The following is an 18,875-nucleotide window of genomic DNA, read 5'->3' as shown; positions in this document are numbered from 1 at the left end:
AAAACCCTGTCTTTATTTTTAAATTACATGATGCTTTTATTTGACTTTAAGTCAGTACATTTCTCCTTGATTATTAAAATGTTTTACCAACTTTGTATATAATATTGGATTCTACTTTATTCCTCAGAATCATCACAATCTTTTTTTCCTTTTACATTGGGACTTTTAAAAAATTTTATTGGAGTATAGTTGATTTACAATATTGTGTTAGTTTCAGGGGTACAGCAATGCAATTTAGTTATACATATACATATATTCATTCTTTTTCCAATTCTTTTCTCTTATAGTTATCACAGAATATTGAGTAGAGTCTCTGTGCTATACAGGAGGTCCCTTGTTGCTTATCTGTCTTACAGTAATGTGTGTATATTCATCCCAAGCTCCTGATTTTTCCCTGCCGCCCCCACCCCCACGTTTGCCCTTTAGTAACCATAGGTTTGTTTTCTGTAAGAATGTTCACAATCTTAAAACGTGATCAGGAACTAGGATGCAGAGCGCTGTATTCCAAACTAAAAACAGGATGTTAAGTCATGCAAAGAACAGACTTATCTTTTTAAACTGTAACCTGGGAGTGCATCTTTTCAAAAGAAAATATAAAAAATAAGACTCATACCACCAAAATGCGGAGAAGGTGGATGGTTTGTAGAAAACAAGAAAACAAAACCTCTACAATATAGCTAACTAGGCTGTTAGCTCCTCCATAAGGCGAGTTTGTGGCAGGCCTCAGTAAATACTTTTTCAATGAGCAGTCCCCTGGATCTTTGGACGAAAGGTCTAGCATAGCAGGCAGTCAGCGCGATTTCAGGAGGAGGCCTGGGTCTTTTGCGCGATCTAGTTTTCACAGCACGTTGGGAAAATCTGTCTAGATATCTCCTGTCAGCCATGGGAAAGCGCAGGTGACACTCGATTCCTGAGAATTTAAATGAAAACTGCAGTTGACTTACTCTGAAACCTGCCTCTCTTAAACGGGCAGGGGTTGGATGCTGTCTGGGATCTGGATGCGGAACCTGGGGACCCGTCTGCAAACCCAGGCCTGGTTCTGGTACGGACTAGGTTTTGTGGCCGTAGACCCCTAAGTGGTTGCCCTTGGGGCGGGTTCTGGGATCGCCCGAGAGGAGAGAGGCTGAGGCCGCAGCCCCTTTGGTGGCATCTGGGGCCGTCGTGGGCCCCCCACCTTTCCCGTCGCGTCCAGGTTGGGTTTGGGGTTTTGCGGGGCCGAGGTGTGTCCCCCGCCCCCCACGTCCCGGCCCTGCCCCTGTCCTCCCGAGGCCTGGGCCTGGGCTCGCTCGTTGGTGCCCCGGAGCCCAGCCCGCGGCTGAGGCCGAGGAGCCTTCTTCCCGGCCGGGTGGCGTCCCCAACCCCGCGCCGGGGGCGGGCCGGGCCGGCCGAGCCGAGCCGCCGGCGTCCATTTTCTGGGCGGTGCTGCGAGACGCCGCGGCCTGACTCGCGGGTCCGGAAGCGCCATGGACCCCCGGGGAACGCGCTCGCGGGGCAGCGGCCGAGCCCTGTAAGTGCCAGCGCAGGGGCCGTGTGCGGGCGGGCGGGCGAGGCGAGGCCGGCCCGACCCCTGCTCTCCCGGGAAGGAGCCTCAAAACCCGGCCGGGGGACGCTCGCGCTGGGCTGGGAGCTCCGCGGACTCCGGAGAGCCGAGGCGTTGCGGGGACCCGGCGCCCGCAGGTGCCCGGACGCCCGGGCCTGCGCCCTGGGAGTCGGGGTCCAGCCGCGGAGTCGGGCACGTTGCGCCGCAGCTGTGGCCCATCTGCAAGGCTATGCTGAAGGGCGGGGGTCCGGGGACCAACGCGCACCCAAGGGCGGGGGACGTGACGGGCTCCGGTCCAGCAGGCTCGGGAACGGCGCTGACAGTCGCATCTCCCCTCCCTCGGACCGCGACTTGGACCCCCGTCCTGACCCATCCGGAACCTGAGGATTTCCTTGGTTGAACACCAAAGCCCCTGGAATTGAATGGGAAGTGCAAAGGCAGGGCCCTGCCCCCAGGGCTTTGCAATCTCAGCCTCCTACTTCGGCAGTAGTTAGGTCTCCACTGTTGGTACAACATGACCGCCCGCTGTTAGCCACTTTTTGCAGGATATATTATAAATCACCTGAGGTTTTAGTCTGTCTGCGGTGCCACTTTATAACTCCTCTCCTATAGGTAAGTGACTAATTCCATTCTGGACTTTGGCCCAAATTAAATATCTCTTCTAAGGATCCATAATGGATGATACGTATTTTGGTGCCTTAGACATATTTTAAAGGTTAGAAACTTTTCTCCTAATTATGAAGCTCAACGACTCGGTCAGGTTCTCATGGTTAAAAAGCATAGGAGGATTAGGTCCGCGGTTTCTGAGAAACTTCTAGTGAGGTACTATCTCTGAGGGTAGTGTTTTTCTAGCAAGAATTGAGACCCATTAGAGGATTGTGAAATCAGTATAGTGGGTTGCTACCAGATTTTTTTTTGAAGATATAGAATATATAATGCAATATAAAATAGAAAATATCAGGGTGCAAGAGTAAGCGTTGTTTTCAGGCTTTGGACTTTCAGTTTATGTAATATGATTTTAAAAAATGGTGGGTCACTGTCAAAAAAGTTTTTAAACGCTGATCTACAGGTTAATAACCCAGGATTTGGAATCTGGGGTGAACCTGTGTTTAAGTCCCAGGTCTAACATAGAGTAGCTCTGTGACCTTGAACAGATTCTGTGACCTTTCAGAGCCTCTTTTGATGTAGCTGTAAAATGGGGGGATGTCTCCTATGTTTTGAGGACTGTATGAAATCACCTATGTCATTTGCTTTGCCCAGTGCTGGACTGACAGTAGGTGTTCAGTCCATATGCTGATGGAAGTCACTTTTGTGTCTGATACGTTCAGTCTTGGCACCTAGTCATGAGACATTATTTTTTTTGCTTTACTTCTTTTTAGATCTAGATGTGGAGGAAATGGAGGACTCAGAACCAAGGATTTCCAAGTGATTTCTTCCAAAGCTCAAGACGCTAACTCTTTTAAAGCTGGTCTGTTCTAACTGAGGTAATCAAATTTACGTCTTTTGTTCTCTACTTGAAATAGGCAATGTTTTTTTCCGAGGGACTAAACCGCTCCCAAGGAGCTTATGCTTTGTGGCCAGCAATCCACCAGGTTTGGGGATTACAAAGTGACAATGACATTTAGGCAAGCTGTTATTAAGGAGACGTGATGTGTGAGGTGCCTGGTGATGAAGGGGGGATGAAAGCCTTCTAGTTCCAGTTCTGCCAGTGACTGTTGTGAGAGCTTCTGTGAGCCTTGTCTTCTGGCTTCTTCAGGCCGGAAGGACCCACAGACGTCACCAAAGCCCAGAGAGTTTAAATGACTCTTTAGGGAGACCCAGTGGGCTGAGTTGGGGCAGGCCTGAAGCTTGCATCTCGATTGCCATCCGTGCAGTCAGCTTCTGGGCCTGCTACAGGGGGAACACTGTGCTAGGCGCTGAGGATAAACACATGAAGAGTCCACCCCCAGGACGCACGCTGTTTGCACCGACAGGTATTGACAGCCCAGCACACTAAGCTCCACCTTTGAGGCATAGACAGAGCCCCAGATGACGGTGATAACAACTACCATTGATCAAGCACTTTTGTGTGTGAGTGCAAGGCAGTATGTTAAATGCTTTAAGTGCTGTGTTCTTACTCACTCCTCACACTACCTCTGCGAAGTAAGAAAGTATAAATGTGAAGGATTGAAAGGTGAAAATGCAGGCAGGTCATGGAGGACTTTGCCTCTCAGACCACTTTTATGATGCACATTCGGTATGCAGAGCACAGAGCTAGGACCACGAAGTTCAAGGTAGAGTGCTTGCCCTCCAGGAGCTTGAAACCTTAACTCCGGAGAGGCCGAGTCAAGAGGACAGTGCCTGCCAGTAGCCCCCGTCTCCTCCGCCTACTTCTGCAGCAGTTGGAGTGGACCCAGAAGAGACCAGGGTAGTTGATGTATCACAGTTCTGGCCCCTCGATGCAAGTTTTTTTGTTTTTTCAAATTTAACATACTTTTCCATCCCTCTGTGGAAACTGATGCTTTCAATTTATAAACAATAGTAAGGTTGGCTCTGAATCCATTTATTCATTCAACAAATGTTTATTGAGCTCTTATTTGGGTATTTAAGGCACTTATTTGGGTATTTAAGACCAAACATATTACTCTGTTTTTACAGTCATGATAATGGTCATGTTCCTTCTCTTAGTGAGGAATTATTGCTCAACTGTTAGAATTTTTCTGTTACCATGCCAGGATATCAGCTTCCAAGGATGTTGGAGATTGACTTGTAAATAAGATACCAACGGGATAAATAGGAAAAACTTTTTTTAAAAATCTTCAGAAAGGAGTTTCTTTTAAATTTTGATTTTGCTGTTACCATCACCTTTATCAGCAGAGAAAAAAGCATTTTGGCAAGGGGGCTCTCTCTCTGACTTGAAATGCTCTTCTCTTTTAGCTTGTAGGCCACACAAGACACTGAATCTTCAAAAGTAAAGCAATTTAAGAGATGCTTTAATTTACAAGGTTCAAAGTTAGAAGTAGCTCCAGTGATTGCCTCAAGTAACAGAAATCAGATTGTAAGCCTGGAATGCTACTTGTAATAAACTTAAGCTTCAAATGGAACAAATGAGATGTTGAGTGTGAGTGTGCTTTGCAAACTTCTAGGAGTTCTATAAATGTCACAGCAAATATTTATCGAGTACCTACTTTGAAATCAGAAGAAAAGGCAGGGCAGAAACCAGAGACAGGGAGACCAGTTAGAAGGGCGCCAGAATCCACCAAGGAAAAGGCAGGGTGGAGGGAACTTGGGGAACGCCGGAAATGGATGATAGCAGTGAAATGGGAAAGGAACAGACGCAAAGGGAAAAACTGACCCAATCTGACATCTGAGTAGAGAAAAAACAGCTAAAGCTGACACTGAGATTTCCAGAGCAGTGGTACCCATGAAGACAACTTGGAGAAGGGTGAGCGACTACATTTTCGAGGGGCTGAGTTTGAAGTGTTGAAGTATGAAGTATGATGTCCCCTAGATGATCAGTGGTTTTGCACCCCAGAGGGAGGCCAGGGCTAGTTTAGAATCACTGATATAAAAAAAGTTAAGAGATGAGAGAACAAATTTTCCAGTGAAAAACCGTAGAGAGGCAAAGCTTGAGGATGGAGCCTTCTGAGAAAAGAAGGACGTTATGGAGGACCTAGCAAAAAGTCTGACAAGAGAGCAAAGAAGAATGGGAGAACAGGGCTCTGGAAGCCAGCACTAGAGGGTTTCCCAGAGGAGAGAGCGTGAAGTGTTAGGCTTCTGCTTAGTCGCTTCGGTCACGATTCCCAGGCAAGAGGACTAGAGTCAGTTGCCATGCCCTCCTCCAGGGGATCTGCCCCACTCAGGGAGTGAACCCGGGTCTCCTGCACTGCAGCCAGATTCTTTACCACTTGGCCACCAGGGAAGCCCAGATGAACGAGACAGGGGATATGAGGCCCAAGACGGCCATCGGATTGACAAGTGCTAGATCCCTTACTTGTTGTTTTCCTTGGTAACATGCTATGACTTGCAGAATGGATCTCAAGTGGTTTCATTTCCAAAAAAAAATGTGTTAGTTTGCACAAATCAAGAATCACTGCAAAAATTTTATCCTAGCAAGCCCCAAAACACACTTCCGATTACTAAAATTTCAAGATGTTAAATGTGGTTTTGACGGTTGTTGTCCTCTTTATTCTGTTGTCAACAGACGACCAAAGAATATCCGTTGATAGAAAGTTCTTAAAAACTACATTGCTGTTGATGTAAAGGTTTCTAACAGTAATCAGGTTTGTATTTTGCCTTTTGCCACGTGACTGTTGTATGACAGGGGAAAGAGAGAGTGTGTGTGTGTGTGTGTGCACGCGCACGTGTGTGTATGTATTTCATGGGCATATGAGCTTAGTACAATGGAATGAGAAGGCTGGGGTCAGATAAATCTATTTCACAACCTAGCTGGGCCATTTTCCAGGGTTGTGACTTCAGAAAAGTTACTCTCTAAGCCTAACTTTTTCCATCCATAACTCAAATAGGATTGTTTTGGAGATTGAGTAATATATAACTTGGTCAGGATCCATGCCATAGTAGGCAATTAATAAGTGCTAATTCCATTCCCCTTACAATTTTTTAGGTATATGTATTTTTGTCTAATATCTGTCTATACCTAAAGGCTTATTTTTATGACTTATTTTAGCATGTTCATCTAGTCATGGCACACGCATACCTTCCATGATAGCTAGTCTATCCTGTGAGAGTTCAAATGACCTGCAGTTTAGTATGGATAAGAATCTACCTGGGAAGGAGCTCCCTGGTGGTCCAGTGGTTAAGGCTTCACCTTCCAATGCAGGTGGTGTGGGTTCGATCTGTGGTAGGAGAGATAAGTTCCCACACACCTCACGGCCAAAAAACCAGAACACGAAACAGAAGAAATATTGTAATACATACAATAAAGACTTTAAAAATGGTCCACATCAAAAAAAAATCTTTTTATAAAAGATTACACCTGAGAGATTGACTAAAATGTAGGTTCTCAGGTCCTTGGCACAGAGACTCAAATTCAGTAAATTTCGGGCAGACTCCTGAGAATGTTCATTTTAAGCAAGTACTGCAGTGATGAAGATTAGCAAATGCCAGATTTTAGGAAGCAGAGAAAGGAGATAAACCTGAGACTTGATAGGTTCATTTAAAATCCATAAAGACGTGCCTGTACTCAAAAGTTTTGTGTTATTCATGTTTATGAATTATTTTGTAATAAGATAAAGACACGTTGATCCCAGATAGTGAAGGAATGGTAGTCTTATCACACCCCACTGTTGCCATCTGCGGTGTAGCCACAGCAGTACTGGGTGACACAGCCCTCATATCAACTTCTTTTCCTGTGGAGTAAGTGGTAACACCCTGTTCCTATGCTCAGAGTTTGAAAAACCAGTGCAACTTTAAGTGTTGTTATCAATAACATATTTAATGGCAGTAACAGTGCACAAGCACACCATTAAAATAGTTTGATGCATCTGTCTATCTGACTCTGTCTTCTGGTTGACAAACATCCGTGTCATATTTCTTTTTTCTTCACATCTTGTAATCATATACTTTTTAGACTAGTTCACATTGTTTCCAACCTCATTTTATAGGTGAGAGAATAATTTATCCTTTTTTTCTCCTCCTCATCCCAGCTCTCTTTATTTATTCACAGGAAAGGATTGAGACATACATACATGTTTGGTGTTAAGCTATTTATGGAGAATATAAAACATATTTGACTCGTGTTTATTAAATTGCACTTTACATTCCTTGTATGTAATTTAAAAATCAGGTGACTCAATGGGGATATGTTTATTAAAACTCTACTGATTCATTTTATAACTGTTGTTGGCATTCCACTGACAGTTCACTTTTTTGGGAACAGGATGCCAGTGTCCTGGAGCCTTGCTTAGAATCAGGGCTTCTATGTCGAAACACATAGGCCCTGAGGGGAGAAGACTGAACTGAATTTCATGGAGTCCATCCTGCCCCTTACATGCATTATCTCGGCCATCTTACTCTAATCTCCAGATAACTGGTGTGGCAGAAATTGAGTCTGAGAGGTTCAGTCTGATGTTGTAAACATGAGTTTTTCACACTTTGGGCTCTTATCTGGCTCCAAAGTCCAGCCTTCTGTCTCCACACCCCACGTAGTTTCCCCAGTCACATACTGAGAGCATGAAATAGCTCATCGTTCCTGATTGTGGTTTAGAGACCCTTGCCCCTGGTATTCCAGTAATCTCAGAATTTTTGACAAGAAGCGAATGGACAGTGGTAATGTGCAAACTTGAATTCATTCAACAAATATGAGCTTGGTGCTAGGTATCATCAGATCAGGACCCTACCCTCAGGGCCTCCCTATCTTTCTCACCTGTTCTTATCTACCATCTAAGTGCTGCTGCAGGCTTGTCTTTTAGACCGAAGATACCAGTGGATTGCTGCACTGATAAGGTCAAAGATTTGTTTGACCTCTTGCTATAGCTGTCATTAGACTTCCCTGGTAGCTCAGACTGTAAAGCATCTGCCTGTAATGCAGGAGACCTAGGTTCTATCCCTGGGTCAGGAAAATCATCTGGAAAAGGAAATGGCAACCCACTCCGGTAATCTTGCCTGGAAGATCCCATGGACGGAGGAGCCTGGCGAGCTACAGTCCATGGGGTCTCAAAGAGTCAGACACGACTGAGCGACTTTACTTTCACTTTCACTTTATAGCTGTCACTGTCCCTGTGTGGGGCTTTATGTTCCCAGAGTTGCTCTGTCACTTTGAAAGTTTAAAACAGTTCCTTAGGGGATTGCCCTGGGGCCCTAAGGAATTCTACAGGGGAAAGAGCCCAGAGCCCTGCAGTGGGGGGGTTGAGGGGAGGTCAAAGAGCATCCTGTAAAAGATCGGACTGGAGACCTGGGACTGGCTCCCGTGACCCAGTGTGCAGCCTTGGGACGGAAAGGCACAGAACTGTGCTGGCTTGATTTCCTCACCTGTAACCTGAGAAAGTTTGGTTCAGTGATAGAAAAGGCTCCTTCCAGCAGTAATTCTACTTCCTCCCCAGCAGAAAAGCAGGTGTGCTAAAACAAGCAGATGGTAACTCCACGTCTGAGGTTGGCCAGAGATCCCAGTTGCGAAGCTCCCTCCCACTGTTCTCCAAGGTGTACTTGTACTGGCCAGACCTTGAGTCCGGCCTTTACCCCATACCCTTTTGAGGAAAGTGCATGGGTTTAAGGGTGGGAGAGATGCTCTGCTTTGGAGGAAATGAGGATTTTTTTCTACTGGCTGGGGAATCAGTCAACAGGTGACAAAATAGGAGGTAAGGAATCATGGTTTGAAACTTTATGGCTGGAAAGAACCTGAGGAAATAAACTAGCCCAGCCTCTTCACATTCCAGATAAGGGAACGGAAGTGCAGGGAAGTCATAGGATTTGCTCAGGGTCACACCACTTGTGGCAGACGGGGAACAGAAGCTAGTGTCCCTTGCCTGTTTCAGTTTGCTACAGAAACGGGTAGGTCCTGTCGTAAGGTGGATTATCAGGAGAGCAGGAATGGGCAGTCAGCAAGCCAAGCCCAAGGAAGCACTGGCTCTCTCCAACTGTTCTGTTGACGAGAGCAGCCCGCCATGCCTGCTAGGCTTCTCACAAACGTCACCAGAAAGACACCACAATGCAAACTTCCTGTTCCATCGAAGCTCTTGGATTCTTGTCAATTAAGAGAGTCAAGAAAATTTTCCTTTTAAGCTAAGAGAGGCAGAAGGCTGTCTCCTATTTTTTAAAGCATTTTTTCCTCTTTTATTTAAGTGAAAATTTCTAAGGTCTCCAATAATTTAGTTTTGAGAGGAACGAAGCATTTTCTCAAGGAGTATAAAGAGGAAGACCCAGCTCGCACAGCCCATGTTGCTGGTCACACCTGTGCACGTGGTCCTCGTTGCCCTGTGGTCCTGAGGAATCCAGTGGCTGTTCAAGTGCTAAAAGAGCATCCTGGGGGTCTTTCGGCCACCCCCTGAAGGCTGGCTTTGTGCCAGGTGAGATAGATACAAGCTGCCACTTCCTGCTTTGTGCATGGGATATTGTTTCTAGGTCCCGTTCTGTTTGTGTTATTTTTCTTGTTTGTGTGTTAGGACACTTGTGATTATTTGCAGAGTTGATGATCACTAGATAATAAGACCAGCGATTCAGTAAAAACAGAGCTGAATTTATTATCTCGCCAGGCAGAAGACAGCGGCATTCAGAATCCATCTCCCCAAACACATAAGCATTTTCACGCAGGCATGGCCATTTCTGATTAGCTCTAATGGAACGCCAATTCACTTCTAGACCAAAGGGAAGAGTTTTTTGGTCTCAGAATCTACTCAGCATTCTGGTCTGTCCCTGTGTAGACTGTCTATTCTGGTCCTATAGTCCTTGACCCAAACTCGGAGAGCAGGTGTGCCAAGGTCTCGGGTGGTCCTTGATACTCGTAGGGGAGGCCATGGCCAGTCTCACTGCATCTCGGGTCCCTGCTGCAAATTTCCTTCTGTTGCCTGTTCCACCCTTTCCCTCAGACTAATGCATGTTCCATCTTTGCTTTAAAACGGGAAGGGGTGGGAGGACCACTTTGAGGAAGCCGAAGGCACAGGGATAGACGGAAAAAGCGATGACGTGGCAGTGAAATGAAGCCCCAAATGGGGTTTTACTCAGACATTAGAGAACTGGCCCACCCCGGGTGCTGTGCTAAATCGGGTTTGAAAAAAAAAAGCCTGACCTTTAAGATTTTTTCCTGTCAAGGTCTAGCAATTCTGGAGTTTGCTTTAGCCACTCTGCCCTGCAAGTTGACTTTTTTTGCACAGAAGCATTGTAAATTACCTGGGAGAACATTTTGTTTTTTCCCTGTAAATGAATATACACTGTGAAGTGAGTTCTGACCTTGTTTGGTTGTTTATTTAAGTCTGAATATTCATTTTTGTTTTTTGACAAGTTTCAGGAAATCACTCAAGAGCTTTGTACCATGTTTGAATGATCTATTTTAAGACTTTCTTTTCTATTGAATGATTGGCATGTCTGATAAGAAGACTGCGCGTCCCTATTTTAGGAAATACTTTTCGAGGTCCTTAACTTCTCTTTTTCATGTATGAAGCTTAAACGGGAATCTTACCTCCAATCCTAGCAGCTCCCTTACACTAAAAATGACCTGTTCCCCGCCCCCCACATGAGGTTCTCTGGCTCAGGGAGAAAAATAAAAGTCGGGTGATTAGTCATTGTGGCGTTCAGCAAACAAACACTTTGGAGGCCATGATTTATGTCGCTGGCGGGGCAAAACAAACCAGGTTATATCTGTCTCTAGCACTGACTGTTGTGAAAGGTAAGTGCCCTGTGTTTCCAGAAGGTCCCCTGAGTGCCCCTGGTAGTTGCGTTCAGGTTTCTGAAACCCGGTGGCCATTTTCTGTGAGTTTGAATCCCTGTGCTAAACCCCTCCCCCGAGGAGTCCATGAGCATTTGTTTTCTAAAATGAAAGCACAGGCAGAGACTCGAGCTGTTCTACAGAACAGCCTATTTTTAGATTTTTTTTTTCTTAATCAGTGTATTTAAAGCATAATTTTTCTAAACAGTCTATTGTGGGCTAATATCTACACTGAGTTAAGGTTTGTCTGGGGAATTTTACTTTTTTTTTTTTTTTTAATTCAGGCAACATATTTATTGACGTAATTGTTCCCTGTGTCCCTTCGCCCCCTGATCATTTCATTCTAAAACAGGTGAGCAGGGGGAACTGTTTGGATACCTACTGCCAGAAACCTTCATTCAGTTTTGATCAGATTTATTTTGTGGGTAAACTTGGCAGAAGCAAACAGGAATTTAGTTCCTTTAATACTCTGCCCTCCCCCCGCCCCACAGTTTTTCCCAGTCGGTTTCTTTTGTCTGAACCATTGTGCATCCATGTGTGTGTCTGGCCAGAGTTTTGGTAACATTTCTGCAGTACAGAAAAGTTTCTGGGCCTCTGGTCATGTGTCAGCCCAGCTGGTGGGCTTGTTGGACGGTCCCTCCAGTCTCCCGCACCTCCTGAACCGCAGGGCGAGGTGACAGTTCCACAAAGTGTGTGTCATGCCTGGCCTCTTTCCAGAGATTGCGGTATTGCCAGTGGTGGCTTCAAACTGGGAAAACGGGAGGTGGAGAGAAATGATGGAAAACACTGGGGGGAGAGATTGTGGAAAACAAAAGAGAAGGAATGTGTGTGCAAGGAAAGTATCTACGTGGACTCAAATAAATAGCTGACAGCCCAGGGCCGTAAAAATCATCTCCGTACATTGGCATTTTGGATGGATCCAGGTGAGGATCTGCTGGGAACACAGGTTTGTCTGTTGACGGTGGAGAGGAAGTATGGCAGAGTGGGGCAAGAGCATCAGGAGCTGTTCTCCAGGAGGTTCCCACCTGCCCCTGCCCCCCGCCCACAGTATGACAAATGCTTAGCTTGGTCTCCAGACCAAGGGATTTGCTCTGCGCCAGCACCCCCAAAGTCTCTAGACCAGGTACGGTTGCTTCCTTGAAGAGATCTCTGTTGTTCCACTGAGAACTTCTCTGAGATTCCCCAAGGACACTTGTGATCTTGCTGGTTTAGGCTTTATTGTGTTGACCCTTTTGCTTGACATCCAGGCTGTGCTTCTGTGATCTAGTTTCTAGAATTGTTATTGTCTAGGTAATGCAGTGAAGGAGCATGATACCAATTCAAAATGCCCTTATCCGGTAAGGAGCTGTGCATCCTCTGTAGTTACTGCTTCCCTTGTTACATCACCTGCTAATGATGAATATGGAAACCTCTTTTCCTAGATTTATTTTTTTAGTTAAAAAAATTTTTTTGGCCATGCTGCATGGGATGCAGGATCTTCGTTTCCCAACAGAGGATCAAACCTGCACCCCGTGCAGTGGAAGCGGTGTCTTAGCCACTGGACCTCCAGGGAAGCCCCTGGAACCCTCTCTAAAAATGGATGCCTCTGAGAGTGTGAGTCTGATTGTGTGGAGGTCTGATGAGGAGTTATCATCCCTTTCTCAGAGTTTGAGCAGACCGTATCATTAAAATGACTTTAGGGAATGCCCTGGTGGTCCAGTGGTTATTATTCCGTGCTTTCACTGCTGGAACCAAGGTTCAATCCCTGGTCAGGGAACTAAGAGCCTGCAAGCTTTGCAGTACAACCAAAAATGAACAAATAAAAATTTAAAAATAAAACAGTTTGAATCAAAGTGGAGAATTTGATATCTACCCTTTTTGTCTCCCAGGACTCATACAGTAGGAAATTTTCCACATGGGAGTGAACAGACTGGAGGGAATGTGAAGGAATATTATGTGACCCAAAGATATTCCATGTTAGGGCTTCTGACCCCCTCTTCTTCATTAAAATGGAGTACTTCTGTAATTTTGAAAGCTTGAATACTGGTATCTCACCATTTAAATTTTAGGAGGCCTGTGAATCACTGTAGGAATCACCGGTACTTTAAGGCCTAAGTGATCTATCTCTATGTCATTGTAGATTAGGGTCTAAAATGCTGATATATACAGGGACAGGAAGGTGATATGAATGTTCAATGTAGGCTGGATTTAAGAAGATAGAAAGGTTAGATCATGGCAAACTGGAGGACATGAAAACTTCTAAAATACCGTAGGGCTGAATGAGCCAGGTCCGCAGGCCTACTCAGCCTCTGGACTGCTGCTCTGCTCGGCAGCTGTAGAGCTTCGCCATCTGACTCAATCCACCAGGCTGGATTTCCTCAGTGGCAACCTGCCCAGCCTTTTCCTGCAGAGCGTTGGGCTTGGAGCTCTCCAAGGCCCAGCCCAAGAAAAATTCGTGGCCATCGAGCCTTCTCCATGTCACAGCAAAGAAAGGAGCTACTTTGGCTGTGAAGTGTGTCCATCTCATATGGGCAGTGATTCGTCAGGAGAACACAGCTTTTGTGTCCAAGGATATCTGGAGGGGCATCAGACAAAGCAGCCTTGATTAAGCTGCTCTGTGCTCAGAGTGCCCATTTCAGGATGCAACAGGAAGAACCCACCAAAGGAAGCCCCATCTTATCTGGCCACGTCACTCCCAAGGCAGCTAAATGCCAAGGCTGATCTGGATGGTCTTGGGCAATGGGGTGAAAACGGGACAGCAGGCATATCTTGATAAACTTGGTCTGTGATATTGACCTCCTTGGCCCAAGAATGCTTTCTGAAATATTAGGCAGTTAGCTACTTCCTAACTCATCCTAGGCTGGGACAATGTGAGAATTGTCCTCCCTTTCTCTGTTGACACTCTATTGACCTTCCGAACATCCTGGAATTTATAATGCCTTCCCTTTTTTCTAAACATCTTTTAATCACTCTCCTTTTCATCAGCTCTCTTGGTGCTAAGTGAGTCATAATGTCTGCAAACACTCAGCACAGGGCCTGGCACGTAGAAAGTGCTCAGTAAATATTAGCTTTTATCGTCATTGGCACCATCATCATCACCATGATAACTATTGTCGTTTCCCCAGCAGATACGGAAACTTGGTTTCTTTTTGGTTGTGTACCTCCACACAGTCTCTTTGGGACAGTCTCTGGGTGGAGGCTATGGAGAGGTGTGCCTTTCACATTACACTGTAGGCTTGTATGATGGGGTGGTTTTGACCACGCTGGGAATCTGATCCCGAAGGCTTTGTCCCCTGGCTGCAACTTTAACTTCAGCCAAGTACCGGACTCCTTACTCACACACCCCCACCACTTGCCATTGACCCTTTGGCCATGCAAACCCTTTTGCCAAGCAGGGGAATTCCTTGTTAGAGGATAGACCACTTTTGTGCATCAGGGAGCCCACCAAATAGTAATAATATAGAACTTTGAAGGTAGAGCATGTGTAGATATAAAAATGAGGTCAGTCCGTGAAGATTTTGGGGCACTGGTAGGTGATGAGAAGTGGGGTATAACTGAACCTTCTTCAGAGTTGTTGACTGAAGAATATCGCCCGCTCCTTGGAAACACTTTAAAAAAAATTTTTTTTTGATGTGCACTGTTTTTTAAAGTCTTTATTAAATTTGTTACATTATTGCTTCTGTGGATTTTTTTTTAATGTTTTTTTGGGTTTTGGGCCATATGGGATCTTAGCTCCCCAACCAAGGATCAAACCCGTACCCCCTGACTGCCAGGGAAATCCCTACTAGGAAATATTTCAGAAAATGGAAATAACTGATGCCATGCCCCCATGGTGACTTATTGTTTGGACTGGAAGTTACTAAGGTGGTGAGGAGAAAATGGCCACAGCATCTTAGAGATGAAATCCTAGCTTCAAATCAAATTCACTTAGTTTAGAAAGCAAATTAATAAAAGCCTTTTCAGCCCTTCAAAGCTCTCACCTCTATTTTGAGGGTAACGTGGTCTAGTATTTTATCAATCGGTAATTGTGGTGCTTTTTTCTGTTTTCTAAAGTACTTTCAGATGGAGTCCTGGATACTTAGTGGCCTGGGATCCCTAGGGCTGCACGAGACTTAGAAGTGGAGCTGTGTACTTAGCAGATGACTCTCTCTCGGTTGAGAGAGAGAGTGTTTTCTTTTTCCCACCTCTTCCTGCCACTGTTGGAGAACTTAGCTTGGAGTTCTGGACTCCAGTCCCCTCCCCCATCCACCCAGTCGAGTTATTGTCATGGTGTCTGGTAGCCCGCCAAGGATGTTTCTACATCCCCAAAGCTGTGAATGTGACATTTTGGGGAAAGAGGGGGTCTTCACAGATGTAAATGTTTAAGGATCTTGAGATGAATTCATCCTGGATTACCAGGTGGACCCTGAATCCAATGGCAGGTGTCCTTATAAGAGACACACAGAAGAGAGATGCAGAAAGAGGGGAGGGCCACGTGAGCATGAAGGCAGAGACTGGGGTTACGCAGCCACAGGCCAAGGGCCCGTAGAACCATCACAAGCTGGAAGAGGCAGGAAGGATTCTCCCCCTGGGGGCTTCAGAGAGGGCACGGCCCTGCCTGCGTCTTGGTTTTGGACCTCTGGCCTCCATTAGCTGTGAGAGAATAAATCTCTGTTGTTTTACGTCACCAAGTTTGTGGTAGTTTGTTATGGCAATGTTAGCAAACTGATACAGTGTCCAGCCTAACCTTGATTCAGAAGTGCCTGGGAACTTGGGAAAAATCAGTTTCTGGGGTCTTACCCCCTGGCTGTTCTGATTCAGTCTAGGGTAGCACCAAGAAACTAAATTTTTAGTAAGAACCTCCAGGTGATTCTGATACATCCAATCACCTCTCAGTATTGGTCAAGTTCCTTCTTCTGCCCTATTTCTTTTTCATCCGCTTTCCTTGGGCAGCACCCATGCTCTTGTGTGCAGCCAGCTTGTGTGTCAGTGCGATGCATGGCTGCATCCTCAGCCCAGCTTCCTCATAGCATCAAAGTCCATCGTGGATCAAAGTCCACTGTGGAGGCGTCCTGCTTGAGAGTGCCAGCTGTGTCTCCCACCAGGCTCCTCAGAGGCCACACTGACTTAATTCTTCTTCTGCCAGACCAGCCCTCTGGTCTTGTTCCCCCTTTCTCTCTCCTCGAGTTTATAACTAGTTGATTCTTCCATTCAAATAGCTTTTACTTATTTCTCTCTTTGTCATCCCCAGCTGTCTCCTTGCCTTCTTTCCAGCCCCCTCCAGACATCCTTCTCATCAAACTGCTCCCAGAATGACCTGTCTGCATATTTGTCTAAATGATTCTGCTTCAGATCTTTTAAAGTACTCACCATTGTCCTGCGTGCACATTAGAATCACCTGGAGAGTTTTTTCTTTTTACTCAAGACCAAACAAATTAGAATCTCGAGATGGAGCCTGAGTGTTCATGTTCTCGAGTTCTCATAGGTGATTCAAGTATGCAGGTAAGGTTTCTCTACTAGGCTAGAGGATCAAGGTCCCTGCCAGTCTCTCCATCTCCATCTCCCATCTGGCCCTGCCCAGCGCCTGTGCAGCAGACATCCCACCTCTGTGTGTGTTTAGTCACTAAGTCATGTCTGACTCTCTGCAACCCCACAGACTGTAGCCCACCAGGTTCCTCTGGCCGTGGGATTTCCCAGGCAAGAATACTGGAGTGGGTTGCCATGCCCTTCTCCAGGGGATCTTTCCAGTCCAGGGATCCAACCCGTGTCTCTTGCGTCTCCTGCATTGGAGATTCATTAACACTGAGCCATGTGGGAAGCCCCACCTCTTTGCCAGTCTCCAAATGTGTCATTCTGTTTCCTGCTCCTTTGCCTTTGCCTGACCTCTTATTAGAATAGAATGCCTTTTTCCTTCTTAGATCCCAGAGAAATTCTCCCTGTCTCTCAAGACTCGGTTCCACCTCATTTTCCCTGACTATTCTTCCCCAAACTCAGTGTAAGGCTGCCTCCTTCAAAGCCCTGGGCGTGCTCATTAGAGCACTTCCGTCATCACGGAGGAGCTGTTTGTCTGCATGTCTGTGTCCTCCATTGGACTGTGGGCTCCAGGAGCTTTCTGAAAAGAAATAAAGGATTAAATAAGGCCAAGGGGCGAAATCATTTTTCTGCTTCTCTGAATCATGGTATCCATACTGCCTTATAGTACATCAGGCACTTTTTAGAAAACAAAAGTCTACTTAAGGGACTTCCCTGGTGGTCCAGTGGCTCAAACTCCACACTCCCAAAGCAGGGGGCCCAAGTTTGATCCCTAGTAAGGAAACTAGATCCCACATTCCGCAACTGAGAGTTCGCATGCCACAACTAAAATGATCCTGTGTGCCACAATAAAGAATGAAGATCCTTAGTGCATAGTCCTGGTGCAGCCAAATAAATAAATATTTTTAAAAAACTCTACTTGGTTTTAGTGAATGTAATGAAGTTGTAGCAGTAGAAGCAGTAGTATATAATACCATTAAGTGACCACCTAGTTAAAAGCTAGTCAAATCTAGTCAAAGCTATGGTTTTTCCATTAGTCATGTATGGATCTGAGGGTTGGACCATAGAGAAGGACGAGCGCCAAAGAATTGATGCTTATGAACTGTGGTGTTGGAGAAGACTCTTGGACTGCAAGGAGATCAAACCAGTCAATCCTAAAGGAAATCAGTCCTGAATATTTTTTTGGAAGGACGATGCTGAAGCTGAAACTTCAATATTTTGGCCACCTGGTGTGAAGAACTGACTCATTGGAAAAGACCCTGGTGTTGGGAAAGGTCAAAGGCAGGAGGAGAAGGGGATGACAGAGAATGAGATGGTTGGATGGCATCACCAACTCAATGGACATGAGTTTGAGTAAGCTCTTGGAGTTGGTGATGGACAGGGAAGCCTGCCATGCTGCAGACCATGGGGTCGCAAAGAGTCAGACACAACTGAGTGACTGAACTGAACTGAAGGGAACACCTGCTAGCTGAGGTCTCTGTAATCATGCCTCATTTAACTATCATGATCATCATCTCAGGCATCATTCCCATTTTACAGAATGAATTAAATAAAGCACTGTGTGGTCAAGTCATGCAGAATGGCAGAGAATATGAAGTAAAATGCATAAATGATCAGCTAGTCAGCAGTATGTCTGTGGTATATAGGCTGAACAGGAAAACCCCATTTTATTGGTAAAAATAGCTGATGATGTGTAGTTTTTTGAGTGGCAAGTACACATTTGACATTGACTTCGGCCGACAAAGATACACAGCTACTAAACATACCAATCAAAAGATGAGATAGTGGTTTATATTTACTAAAACTTAGAATCACATAAATACAGTCTTCCTTTTAAGTATGCTAGAAAGAATTTGATCCAGAGTCACACGATCAGGGTTGAAAAACTCAACCTGGTCAACTTAAAGCCATGTGGTGTTTGGATTTTGGTTTAATTTTTCTGAGCTTTAACATCTTCATCTTTGAAATGGAAATATTATTTCACAGTCCACAGGGGTGTTGTGAGAAAGGAGATCAGATGTTGCATGCGGAAGTGCTTTGTAGACGTCGTTGTTGTTTAGTCACTAAGTCATGTCCGACTCTTTGGGACCCTATAGACTGTAGCCCCGCCAGACTCCTCTGTTCATGGGATTTCCTAGGGAAGAGTACTGGAGTCGGTTGCCATTTCCTTCTCCAGGGGATCTTCCCGACCCAGGGATACAACTCATGTCTCCTGCCTGGCAGGCAGATTCTTTACCATTGAGCCACCAGGGAAGCCTGCTTTATAAATGGTAGAGAGCTAAACAGGAGTAAGGTGAGGTGTTCTTTCTTTTTGTTCTGCCTTTGTTGAACAAGAAAGTTTCCAGAAGGTTGGTGTTTGGAAAGCTGCAGGATGGGGAAGGCAGTATTTTTCCGGGTGAGCAGATATGGGCACTGGAATGATTATAGGCTGGCTGTATTCTCCAGAGCAGCAGGATCCGAGGATGCTGGGATGGGAGCCCCTGAAAA

At 45.6% G+C, this 18,875-nt stretch overlaps 1 protein-coding gene across 14 annotated transcripts in view; it reads left to right on the top strand.

The window, feature by feature from the left end:
• ZBTB38 (zinc finger and BTB domain containing 38) overlaps positions 1-18,875 on the top strand; it is a 79,620-nt gene that overhangs the window by 32,590 nt on the left and 28,155 nt on the right. For 8 of the 14 annotated variants that reach the window (XR_003511546.1, XM_027544638.1, XM_027544630.1 and 5 more), the window contains one exon: positions 2,920-3,024. The gene's annotated coding sequence lies outside the window, so the exon portion shown is untranslated. The other 6 variants (XR_003511548.1, XR_003511547.1, XM_027544678.1 and 3 more) reach the window with 6 other exon arrangements.

This window comes from Bos indicus x Bos taurus, chromosome 1 (assembly GCF_003369695.1).
Source record: "Bos indicus x Bos taurus breed Angus x Brahman F1 hybrid chromosome 1, Bos_hybrid_MaternalHap_v2.0, whole genome shotgun sequence".
In the NCBI taxonomy this organism is placed as follows: Eukaryota; Metazoa; Chordata; class Mammalia; order Artiodactyla; family Bovidae; genus Bos; species Bos indicus x Bos taurus.
Note: the sequence above shows the minus strand (reverse complement) of the source record. Positions and strands in the feature narration are given on the sequence as shown.